Raw genomic sequence first — 13,722 nt, 5'->3', positions numbered from 1 at the left:
ATTCTGTTACAGCAGGGGTGGGTGGTATATCAACCGTAGGAGCATTGGCTTGCTTCTCCAATTGAATGGCCTCGGAATCCACTTTAGTCCGCTTAGAGGATCCTTCGCCTCTTGGGACCACGCGCCTGGTACCATCCATATCGGGCCTCGTGGTTTCTTTTCGTTTCTTACCCATATCCTAATACTAGCGACAACATGTCAAAAAAAAGGGGAGGGTGGGGGGAAGAACAAAAAAAATAAAAGAGGGAGGGAAAACTAACCTCGGGAATCGACGAACCCAGCGGAGTATCAACAGCCTTAGGACGAGATGTAGAGGAACTAGAAGACGATTCAGAGCTACCAGCGGAGCCTGACAAACGAGAAATGAGCACCATTGTAAAGACAACTTAAATTTATAAGAAAGTAAAGGAGAGAAAGGCAAAGGAATAACAAAAACAAAGAAACGTATTAAATAGGGAATTACCCGCAGGATCATCAACGGTTAACGCCACATGGGATGAGGACCCACCAAAAACTGACCGACTAGACCCAGAAGGGATCATTGATTGCAGCACATCACTAGGAGATACTGAAGATTTCCCTCTCCCACGAACGGTTTCATCCCTAAGGGTATGAACTGATGTTACATGAAGGTGTGGCGATACCAACCGTACCCCGAGGGAAGGCTAACCCCTAGGATCCTCAACTGATCCACGAATGAAGGATTCGGGCTGGCACTCATATCCCTGGGAGGTTGCGACGCACCCCTCCGACGGCTTTGACGAGGCTACAAGGGCGCGGGGTAGGCGATTGGTTTGCCTCCCTCCTAGATTTCTTTTTTAGACTACTTTCAGTCCAGTCACACTCATGCATGTTCAGGTATTCTTCTATCACATAAGAAAAGGGCTTCCACCCTAGGCGAATGGTAGGGGGAGTCTCCTGGGGAAGTGATTGCTGCCGCCAACTCATCGAAATAAAATAAAGGAGGAACGAAGTGATAAATAACAACAATACAAGTGTAGATGGTGGATTTTTAACAAAGGTCAAAACCGTAAAATCATGATACTGCATGTTTCTGACGCGGCTTCAGAGATCCATGTGACGATTCTTGTTTTAAGAAGTATGGTGCATATGTCGCTCAAAAGGCCTCTCCGGAGTGTTCGACACCGGGCATTTCATCATAGCCTTTATGTAAAATAACGTAATTGGGCGGTTCTCCGTAAGATTGAGAGCATAACGCTTTCAGGATGCCGGTGACACTCATTGTTCCCTGACTATATAGAGGAATTCGCCTCTACATAGAAGAACAATTGGGCAGTTCTCCGTAAGATTGAGAGCAATAACGTCTTCAGGACGGTGATACTCACTGTTCTTGACTATGTAGAGAGACCCGTGTATAGACTCAGGCGGTCCTCCATACATGAAATGTTGAGAGGGCAAAACGTCTTCGGGACATTAGCAACACTCGTTGATTTACTGACTATACACAAGAGATTAAATTCTATGTCATATTCACCACTGAATTCCTAGAAGATAATCTATCTTATCTCATTACTCCTATTTCATGATCGAAATGGTAATAGATAAATGTATTACTCCGATTTCATGATCGAATCCACACCTGATCTCATGAAATGGTAATAGATGTTACTCCGATTTCATGGTCGAATCCACGGCTGATCTCATGAAATGGTAATATCACCACTTATTTTATTACTCCGATTTCATGGTCGAATCACCACAGTCCCATGGAATGGTAATATCACCGCACATTTCATTAATCTGATTTTATGGTCAAATCTGCGATTCCATGAGATGGTGACGAAATTATCATTTTAGTATTCTGAATCCATAGTCCAATCCGCTGCTGATTTTATGGATTGATAATAAATAACTACTCATCTTATTACTTAGTTTCATGAATTATTCTCCACTGAATTTCATAAATCAGTAATAAATACCCAACAGCCGGGCATCTGGACCATCACTGAGTAAGCCCCACAAAAATGGTGCGAGTGTACTCGACAATGATGCACGACTGAGCACCCGGATGCACGAACGAGTGTCCAAAAATATGAAATAGTGAGGAATCCTTCGCAAAACAGGAGAAAACAATGAATATTAATAAAATAAAAAGGAGCCCAAGGCCGGGCCCACTAGCCGGCCAACTGGCCGTGCCCTAGCCATGGTCGGTCCGTGCCTCTCCCATTATTTTCCTTATTTCTTGTTATTTCGTGAACTCACGAAAACTCCTTGGTTTTAGCAACTTTCCTTGTTTTTGAAAAACTCGTGAATTCTCCATAACTTGGTGGATTCACGAAATAATATTATAAAATAAGAAGAGGTGCGCGGGACCGAGCAACCTAGCCGGCCGGCCATGCCTAAGCCATGGCCGGTCCCACACCCCACAATCCTTAGCTTTTTATAATTATTATCATTCCCTAATCTCACGAAACTCCTCCGTTTCAACAAAAACTCATGGATTCTCCATAACTTCATGGATTCTCCATAAATAAATATCATAAATTAAGGAAAGGTGTGCGGGACTGGGAAACTTAGCCGGCTGGCCATGGCCGGTCCCATACCTTGCAATCCCTAATTTTCCATAATTATTATTTTCCTCAATTCATGAAACTCCCGGGTTTGAGCAAAATTCATGATTTCTCCATATTTTCTCAAATATTGCTCAAATCACGAAAAACGAAAAGCCAACATAGTCACATGACTGGATATCCTCTCACGGAAATTTCAAATATTAAAACACTTTTATTTTAATATTTTCAAAATATTGATGAATTGAGCATACATGCTCATTCCAACAAAAATCAAGAATTCTCAGCCGAGATGAAACTCTTCTGAAAATTCACTATGTTGCTCGAATGCGCATCAGAAAATACTGAAACTCTCAGTATAGAAACACAGACACCACGGCAACAAGTGCATGCCTCCATGACCGACCAGAGTCATTCATAGGGCTTCCAAAATGCCGATCCCACACGTTCTCATAATTCTAACCTAGATTGCTCGATTGCTCATACTGGGCCCGAACTCTCTCCAACCAACTGGAGGATTATCCAAATGACCAACAACCGGTCCCGTGACCACCAAGAGCCGGTCCCATGCCTTCTTGGTTGATCCTCATCTCTTACACCTAGGTTTTATCACTTGATGCTGAACCCAATAATATTTCAAAAAATGGTGAAACCGGCATTAAATCATCGTTCATTCACCAACTCTCAAACTGAGAACCCTGGTGCATGCTCACTCGAGCACCGGGCATCACATGGACGCTCATCATCCCATGTGTTCGTTCCCTCTTCACTCATGACCAATTTTCAGCAATTCACCAATTGTTGAAGGATTGATCAAAAATTAGGGTTTCGAACAAATGCTCCACGAATCACCATTTTGAGCCAGTTCAAACACAAAATTATGTTGATTCAGTAATCAACATCCAAATTAATAATATTCGGTAATTCACTAATATTTTTGATTAATATTTTATTGGGTCACGGCACCACCAGTAAATAATTCGTTGAATTGAGCAATACTTGCTCAGTTGCTCGAATATTGATCCAACCATCAATATTCGGTAACTCATCATTAGTTTGTCGAATTGGGAAAAACTTGCTCAATTGCACGTCAAATTATCAATATTCAGTGTTTTGGTGAATTGAGCAACACTTGCTCAGTTGCACACCAAAATTATCAAATTCGTCGAATTGAGCAATACCTGCTCAGTTGATCGAAAAACTCTCAATATTCGGAAATTCGTCGAGTTGACCAATACTTGCTCAGTCTCTAGTCAGTAATTCATTGAAATCTCAGAGAACTACATGTTCAAATCCATGAATCGCCGAGCATTCACCAATTATGCTCGATTCAACAAAATTAGACTCACAGTCTAAATCAGTCAACAATTGACCAACTAATACACGTCTGCCTTGCAGACTGATGTGATTTCAAATTGAGTTGTAGTAAAAAGTTCGTTGAGACTTGTGAAAGCAAAAGATTTTAGATTTAATGAAATTTAAAAACAAACAAAACTTAATTCAAGATTATTAGGAATAACCAAGACACTGATTCCACTATCACACATGAATAAATTATGGAAATAATACAAAACTCTAATTATATTTTAAGTCCCTTATTTCTTAATTCACAAAATAATCAGACAAATCCTCAAATATCAATTGTATGCATAGATTATCAATTGACTAAACAAAGTATAACCTATCAGATTGAATCACAACTAATTAAGAAAATTATGCAAACAATTTAAAACTCTGCAAAAGCAGTGATTGAGTGAATTATAAATTATAAATTAGAGAAAATAAATAGTTACCAATTATTCATGCGTAAATAGTTTTCTCACTGCCTTGGTTGTGGGAGATTTAGCTCATTAATTATCATGTTGGAAACACGCTCAAAAGTTGATTTCATTGCTCAAATGGTGTTTACAAATGATGAAAAGGGAGAAATAATTCAAAACCGGGTTTGTAACGCTTATAATTGTTGCAAACCAAAGAACGATACAGAGTATGTGTCACTGTTACTGTATCTCTAAGACTGTCGCTGAGCAGTCGCAAACACTGTAGCAAAAACGACTGCTTCTGTGGGTCAATGTTCTTCGTGTTCTTCAATGGCAGCAGCATCAGTAGTTTTCTCTGGTGATCGTGTTTCGCCTCTGTGATGATCCAAAGCCTTCCCAAACTCTCCGTACCCCACAATGATTCCGTTACAACCTTTATATAGTCACAGAACCAAGAATATCTTTGTAATAACTCTCAAATCTTCTCGCTGTCAAACCATAAACACGGGAATATTTCTCTTCCGTGATTTATCTTCCCATGTGCCCGATTGATGCTAACACACTCCAAACACGCAGAAAACTCTTAAGACTGATTCCAACTCGTCTAAGGCATATACATCCACGTAACTTGCAGAAGCACAACTCAGAGAATCCCGTGACTTCTCACAACTCTGTTTCCCTTACTTGCACGTATTCATCCCATTTTGTCGAAACTAAGCCCATTACCAAGCCTGTCTTGGTCAAACAGGTAGGTATCAACTGATTCGAGGGGTCCAAATAGCACTTTTTGAGCAACTTTTTCCACACAAGTGTATTTATCCAAAAATACCTACACAAACATAAAAACACCATAATAAGTACGAAATCAAGCACTAGCAATAGAGACACTGAGGACAATTTAGACATAAAAATGTGTCTATCAAATACCCCCCAAACTTATTATTTGCTAGTCCTCGAGAAAATCTAATATAAAATGACTACACTTAGCACGTGCAGCAACCCGTTAAACCGCTAGGTGGCCCTAGCGGCGGTGTGTTGTCTCCGGAGGGTTTACCAGAGGTGTACCCACAAAACCTTTACTACAGACCCTAGCTATCTACGCAGAACCTTGGAAGGCACTAAAGAATCTCCTTGGTTGGCATACAATCATTAACTATAGGAGGAAGTACCCTGATGCGAAATTCCAATTTCTGTACACGATTTTGCACTCAGCATACTATAATTCATATATAAGTGATATAACTCTACTCAGATAGTTTCTAGACATCATAACCGGAGTCAACCAATCATATGGAAAGATTAAGAATATGGATAAATAGAAAAATAGATGGTTAAAGTGAAAAGTGTTTCTCATATCTGTCTGAAGGCCTCTGCCAAGATGATCCTATCCTAATGGACTGAGATACCGGTCTGACTAATATCAACACAACTGGCATATACAAGGGGACCAGTGGTCGATAAACCTAACTCTAGGTCAACACAACTGGCATATACAAGGGCACCAGTGGTCGACTTTATTGAATTTATTTCGGTTGGTCTGATGGTCTGGTCTCAAACTTTTTTTTTTATCTCAATCACTCTATTTCACCTAGAAATGGTAACAACTTGAGTCGTGTGCCCCACCAAATCACTTAAGAAATAAAAACAGAAGGGATTAGGATTCAACGAGTTATGGCGAAACTACCATGTTTTTTTTTAATTCTAACACCTGAGCTCTGTGCTTTTATGAATAGACTCTTTAGATGTTTCCATCTAATCAGATTGGTTCCTCAACTCCTACAACCAAGATGTTCCCATCCACTTAGATTGGTTAATGCCAACCTTAATAAGCATAAATTTCTAGGCTCTGGAGTTTATTTATTGCAACTAAAATCTAACAAAAAGTTTCTTCCCCACCTCCAAACTTAAATCTAACATTGTCCTCAATGTTTCTAATGAAAGAGCAATACCAAAAAGCAAAGTAACATGAGGAATCAGTAAAGAGAGAAGTCGGAAAGATAGTACCTGGGTGAAGAGAGAAATCAAAAACTAATATACAACATACAATCGCCTCGATGGTCAATCAAGGGTAAACAGGGTCCTCCAGAGGGACCTCCTCAACATCTCTGTAGGAAAGGGTTCTAAAAAGGGTTTCAATCTCTGGCCGTGAACCTTCGAAGAACTACTACCATCTGGTGTCTTGATCTCAACAGCTCCATGAGGAAAGGCAGTGCGAAAAATAAAAGGACCCGTCCACCGAGAACGTAACTTCCCAGGGAAAAGATGCAAGCGGGTATCATACAGAAGAACTTTTTGACCTGGAGAAAATGACTTCCTTAAAATATTTCTATCATGCACAAGTTTCATTTTGTTCTTATACTCCTTCGCACTATCGTAAGCATCTATACGAATCTCTTCCAACTCATTGAGTTGGAGTTTCTTATGGGCTCCTGCCTTGTCAAGTGAAAAATTTAGCTGCTTAATAGCCCAATAAGCTCTATGTTCTAACTCAACAGGTAAATGACATGCCTTTCCACACACAAGATGATAAGGCGACATTCCAATGGGGGTCTTAAATGCAGTACGGTAAGCCCATAAGGCATCAGTCCGATTAGGATTAACTGTTTTCTCTAATATACGCTTTATCTCCCTATAGGAAACCTCTACCTGACCACTAGTCTGTGGATGATATGGGGTATATATCTTATGTGTAATACCATATTTCTTCATCAAAAGCCTAAAAGGTCCATTACAAAAGTGCGACCTTCCATCACTAATTATAGCTCGCGGTGTACCAAAACGTGTAAGTATATTATTTTTCAAGAACTCAATCACAACCCTATGGTCATTGGTTTTACACGCAACCGCCTCAATCCACTTAGAGACATAGTCTACAGCGACAAGGATGTAAAGGTTAACAAAAGAATTAGGAAACAGACCCATAAAGTCAATACCCCACACATCAAAGACCTCAATAACTAAAATAGGGTTCAAGGGCATCATGTTCCTACGGTAAATAGTTCCTAATTTCTGGCAACGCTCATAAGTATCACAGTAACTGTGGGAGTCTTTAAACAACGAAGGCCAATAAAATCCACACTGCAATATCTTAGCAGCAGTCTTCTTAGCACTAGAGTGACCCCCACAAGCATGATCATGACAAAAGGAAATAATACTGGACTGGTCATTCTTAGGTCTACATCTCCTAATAATCTGTCCTGGACAATACTTAAAAAAATAAGGATCATCCCAAAAGAAGTGCTTCACCTCGGCTAAAAACCTAGAACGATCTTATTTACCCCAATGTTGGGGCATTCGACCAGTAACAAGATAATTCACTATATTCGCATACCAAGGTGCTTGGGTAACAAAGAACAGTTGTTCATCAGGAAAACCATCCCTAACAGGAGGAGAATCATTAAGCCTAGACAAGTGGTCTGCTACTATATTTTCTGCACCTTTTTTTTATCTCTAATGTCTAAGGAAAATTCCTGCAACAATAGGATCCATCTAATCAATCTAGGTTTAGTATCCTTCTTGGAAAGAAGATACTTCAAAGCAGCATGATCAGTAAAGATTATGACCTTAGAACCTAAGAGGTGGGATCTAAACTTGTCTAAGGAAAACACAATAGCTAATAGTTCCTTCTCCGTAGTGGTATAGTTCAACTGGGCATCATTCAGAGTTTTGCTAGCATAGTAAATCACATGAAGTAACTTATTTTCTCGCTGACCTAGCGCAACACCAATAGCATAATCTGAAGCATCACACAAGATCTCAAAGGGTAGGTTCCAGTTGGGTGCCTGGACTATGGGGGCGGTAGTGAGTAAAGTCTTAAGCTTCTCAAAAGCCTCTAAACAATCATCATCAAAGACAAACTTAACATCTTTTGCAAGCAAATTGCAAAGAGGTCTAGAAATTAAGCTAAAATCCTTAATGAATCGACGATAAAAACCTGCATGCCCTAAGAATGACCTAATATCTCTTACGGTTTTTGGGACCTGTAAAGTTTTAATGAGGTCAACTTTGGCTCTATCTACCTCTATACCCTTCGAAGATACGATATGCCCTAGAACAATTCCTGAACGAACCATGAAGTGACATTTCTCCCAATTAAGCACTAAATTCTTTTCCTTACACCTAGTCAAAACTAATGACAAATGATGCAAGCACTCATCGAAAGACGAACCAAACACTGAAAAATCATCCATAAAGACCTCTAAGAACCGTTCTACCATGTCAGAAAATATGCTCAACATACAACGCTGAAAGGTCGCAGGGGCATTACATAGCCCGAAAGGCATGCGTCTATACGCAAAGGTACCAAAGGGACAGGTAAAAGTGGTTTTCTCTTGGTCTTCTGGGGCTATGAAATCTGATTATAACCGCAGTATCCATCTAAAAAGCAATAATGGCTACGTCCAGCTAATCTCTCTAGCATTTGGTCGATGAAGGGAAGGGGAAAGTGGTCCTTCCTAGTGACCTTGTTCAATTTCCTATAGTCAATACAGACACCACGCCAACCCGTGGTCACCCGGGTTGGGATTAACTCATTGTTATCATTCTGGACTACAGTAATACCGGATTTCTTGGGAACAACCTGAACGGGGCTGACCCACTTACTGTCTGAAATGGGGTAGATAATGCCTGCATCTAACAGCTTAAGAACCTCGGTTCGAACTACTTCTTTCATATTAGGGTTCAGTCGACGTTGCATCTCCCTAGAAGGTTTGGTGTCACTCTCTAAATAGATGATGCATACAATCAGTAGGACTTATACCCTTAATGTCTGCTATGGTCCACCCTAAAGCTTCCTTGTTATTCTGAAGGACAGTCACTAGCCTACTTTCCTGATCACTATCCAAGTCGGATGCTATAATCAGGTAAAGTTTCAGATGGGCCTAAAAACACATACTTCAGGGAATCTGGTAATGGTTTAAGGTCCAACTTAGGAGGCTTTTCTAACGAAGGAACTAGGGTAGACTCAGAAACGGGTAGAGGTTCGAACTTAGGTTTCCAGCCATTACTAGTGTCTATCAAAGGGGTTGAATCTAACAAAGCATTCACCTCATTAATCACATCGTCATCATCAAAATCAATCCCAAAGTGGGCTAGGCATTTCTCTAATGGATCTTCTAACAAAGTGTTTGGTAATGACTCCTCGACTAATGTTCCTATCATGTTCACCTCTTCTATGTCGAGTCATCTAGTTCAGAGGGTAGCTTACTAATATTAAAAATGTTCAGCTCAATAGTCATATTACCAAAAGACAAATTCATAATACCATTTCGACAGTTAATGATCGCATTGGATGTAGCTAAAAACGGGCGACCTAAAATCACTGGTATTTGGTTCTCTGGGTCAGGGACAGGTTGGGTATCTAGGATAACAAAATCCACTGGATAAATAAACTTGTCGACCTCAATAAGAACGTCCTCGATCACACCACGAGGAATTTTAACGGACCTATCAGCACTAACTGAAGTGTCATCTGGGTAGGTTTCATCTCACCAAGTCCTAGCTTAAGGTACACATGGTATGGCAGTAAGTTCACACTGGCTCCTAAGTCAAGCAAAGCTTTCTCGACACGGTGTTTACCTATTGTGCAAGAAATAGTAGGGGACCCTGGGTCTTTATACTTAGGAGTAGTGGTATTCTGAATAATAGAACTCACATGACTAGCTAGGAAGGCTTTCTTCTGGACACTAAGTTTTCGCTTTCGCGTACACATATCCTTAAGAAACTTGGCATAAGCGGGAATCTGCTTAATCGCATCTAACAATGGGAGGTTGATAGTAACCTGCTTAAAAACCTCCAATATATCATTAAAGTTGGACTCCCTCTTAGTTGGAACTAGCAGCTGGGGGAACGGGGCTCTGGGAACAAAGCCGGGCTCAGCATGACCCTCATTGGTCTCTTTGGAGACTCTATCAGTCTCCTCATTTTCTGGCTCAGAAGGGTGAACTACAACATGTTCACTATCAGGCATGGCAACCTTATTGTCAACTTTCTTTCCACTCCTAAGGGTTGTTATAGAATTCACATGATTGTACGATTTCTCTCCTTTAGGGTTAGGATCAGTTTGACTAGGGAATCTTCCATCTTCTCTTTCACTAAGAAACTTAGCTATTTGGCCGACTTGAAGTTCTAAGTTAGCAAGAGACTGGGAATTATTCTTAAAATTCTGCCTGGTTTCTTCTTGAAAACCATAGTGGTTCTTTGATAACATCTCATGGTTCTTTGCTAACATAGTAAGGGTTTCTTCTAAGGTGGAGATCTTTTTCTCATTCTGAAACTGGGGTTGACCTGAAGAGTTCTTAGCATAACCAAAACCTGGGGGAGGCTGAGAATTACTAGACTGTCCTTGATTCTGACCCTTAGACCAAGAAAAATTAGGATGGTTTCTCCAACCAGGGTTGTAAGTCTCTGAGTATGGGTCAAACTTCTGACGGTTCTCAAACCTAGCATTGTTATAGACATGGGCTTGCTCTTCACTAACCTGACCTTCCCAAAACGAGTTATTGGGTTCTACTCCACAACTAGACACTTGAGAGGCTCTAAACCTATCATCAGGTTCAACAAGAGACCTATGTTTAGGATGATTCAATTCCAAAGCTTCTAACCTTCTAGACAAAGCAGCAAACTTAACATCAGACCCGAAGCTTGTATCTACCACATCGGTGCTACTTCTATTGACCAAGAGTCTTTTGGGGGGTTCAACACAAGACTCCCACTGTTGGGATTTTTCAACGAAAGCTCCTAAGAAGGTGAAAGCATCATCAACACTTTTACTAGTGAACTCGCCAGCGCACATAGACTCAACCATGGCTTTGGTCGAATAGTCTAAACCATCATAAATAATCTCTACGAGTTTCATCTTATCAAATCCATGGTGAGGACACTGGGATAGGAGATCATTAAATCTCTCTAAGAACCTATAAATAGACTCTCCCTCTTGTTGCACACTAGCACTAATTTTCTGCCTAACAGGCGCAGTTTTATGCTTAGGGTAGAATTTCATATAGAAAGCAACAATAAGTTCCTGCCATGTTTCAATGGATTCAAATGGTAGGTTGTTCAGCCAGGTCTTGGCTTTATCTCTCAAGGAAAAGGGAAACATCTTAAGTTTCAAGACTTCTTCAGTAAGGTCTTTTATTCTAATTGTCCCATAAATTTCCTCAAAGCCCCTAATATGAAAATAAGGGTTCTCATCATCTTTCCCTAAGAATATAGGGATCATCTGAAGAATACTAGGTTTTATCTCGAAATTAGCCGTATTGGCTGGCAATTTAATGCATGAAGCTCGGGTGGACCTAGTTGGGAACATGTAATCTTTCAAAGTTGCCATCGCTGGCACAACTGAAGTACTAGGGGTATTTTCCTCACGAAGAGACAGATTCTCAAAACTGAAGTTTCCAAAAACAGAGCTCTCAAAAGAAGAGTCTTCGAGCTCCCCGCCTTCACAAGAAGAAATACTAGGTTTATCACTAATAAAACGACCTAGAGTGTTTCTTTTCCAAGCCCGCTCTTTAATAACCTTGGGCATACACTAGAAAAACAAAAGATAAAGAAAGAAAACCTAAAAGGAAGGGAAGTTCTATGCAAACACAAACAAGCTGACTCCACCACAGCAAACCTACTGATTTCTAGCAAACAAAAAGCATGATGGCTCCACTTAGATTGTTTCTAGACCAGCTTCTAATCTTTCGAAAGGGAATTCGTTAAAGCAAACCCCTATGGAATCAATCAGAGTTTAAGTAATTTGAATCGAGACGAGGGTAGCTCAATGGAGCTTTGATACCCAAGGCCTCACCGGCGTTACAAGGCGGTTTATTCAACTCGCAGAAACCATCATGAACTTTGAAGCATGCTTAAAAGAGTAACCAATATTTTTCGAATGACTTTCCTATTAAGCTCGTTACCCTATAGGTCTCGTTCTAGTCAAATTTTAGGCTTAGGTTCGCGTTTGGTTTCGTTTTCCTAAGGCGGGCAAGAAGGGAACGATGATGAAATCCGAAACCTTATATTGTATGGCCAGTCCTTGCCCTTTACTAGGAAATTAAAGCAGCCGTTTTCAAATCCTCAACATATATGCAAACGAAGGAATACAGTAACTCGCTGACAGGAGATTCGCGAGTGTTTCGACAAACTTACCTCCCGTACCAGACGGGGGATGAACCGCTGAAGTCGACTCGGGCCACGACTCCTATGTCATGTACGAACCCGAGGGGCCGAGGCGATATCGTAATCGCCTTCCTTCTCTGCAAACAATTTATATTTAAACAACTCTTCCGTAGGGTTTAAAAAAATAAAGTCCCAAAGTCCACAATCCGAAAATAAAGTCCAAAATAAAAAGATAATCTAAAAGAAATTCTAAAAAAAATAATAAAAAAATATTGTCTCTCTCTCTTTTTTTAATTAATTTTTATTCTCCTTTTCTTTCGCTCCTTTCGCTTTGCTTTTACTCCAAATCTTTAAGTATTCACCAAAAGCTTTGGCAAATTTTTCTTTCGCTCCAAATTCCAAAATCTGTAAGGAAAAGACAAAAACCGAGAAACGTAAAGAAGAACAAATAAAATAAAAATGAAAAACAAATAAAAACCTAAAAAAGAAAAAAAAAATCTAAAAACTCTATCCTAAAGACAAGTCCGCGTCGGCGGCGCCAAAAATTGATATGATTTCAAATTGAGTTGCAGTAAAAAGTTCTTTGAGACTTGTGAAAGCAAAAGATTTTAGATTTAATGAAATTTAAAAACAAACAAAACTTAATTCAAGATTATTACGAATAACCAAGACACTGATTCCACTATCACACATGAATAAATTATGGCAAATAATCTAAAACTCTAATTATCTTTTAAGTCCCTTATTTCTTAATTCACAAAATAATCAGACAAATCCTCAAATATCAATTGTATGCATAGATTATCAATTGACTAAACAAAGTATAACCTATCATATTGAATCACAACTAATTAAGAAAATTATGCAAACAATTTAAAACTCTGCAAAAGCAGTGATTGAGTGAATTATAAATTAGAGAAAATAAATAGTTACCAATTATTCATGCGTAAATAGTTTCCTCACTGCCTTGGTTGTGGGATATTTAGCTCATTATCATGTTGGAAACACGCTCAAAAGTTGATTTCATTGCTCAAATGGCGTTTACAAATGATGAAAAGGGAGAAATAATTCAAAACCGGGTTTGTAGCGCTTATAATTGTTGCAAACCAAAGAACGATACAAAGTATGTCACTGTTACTGTAGCTCTAAGACTGTCGCTGAGCAGTCGCAAACACTGTAGCAAAACGACTGCTTCTGTGGGTCAATGTTCTTCGTGTTCTTCAATGGCAGCAACAACAGTAGTTTTCTCTGGTGATCGTGTTTCGCCTATGTGATGATCCAAAGCCTTCCCAAACTCTCCATCCCCCACAATGATTTCGTTACAGCCT

This window comes from Papaver somniferum, chromosome 6, assembly GCF_003573695.1.
Source record: "Papaver somniferum cultivar HN1 chromosome 6, ASM357369v1, whole genome shotgun sequence".
Classification (NCBI taxonomy): Eukaryota; Viridiplantae; Streptophyta; class Magnoliopsida; order Ranunculales; family Papaveraceae; genus Papaver; species Papaver somniferum.
This window is presented reverse-complemented; position numbering follows the sequence as displayed.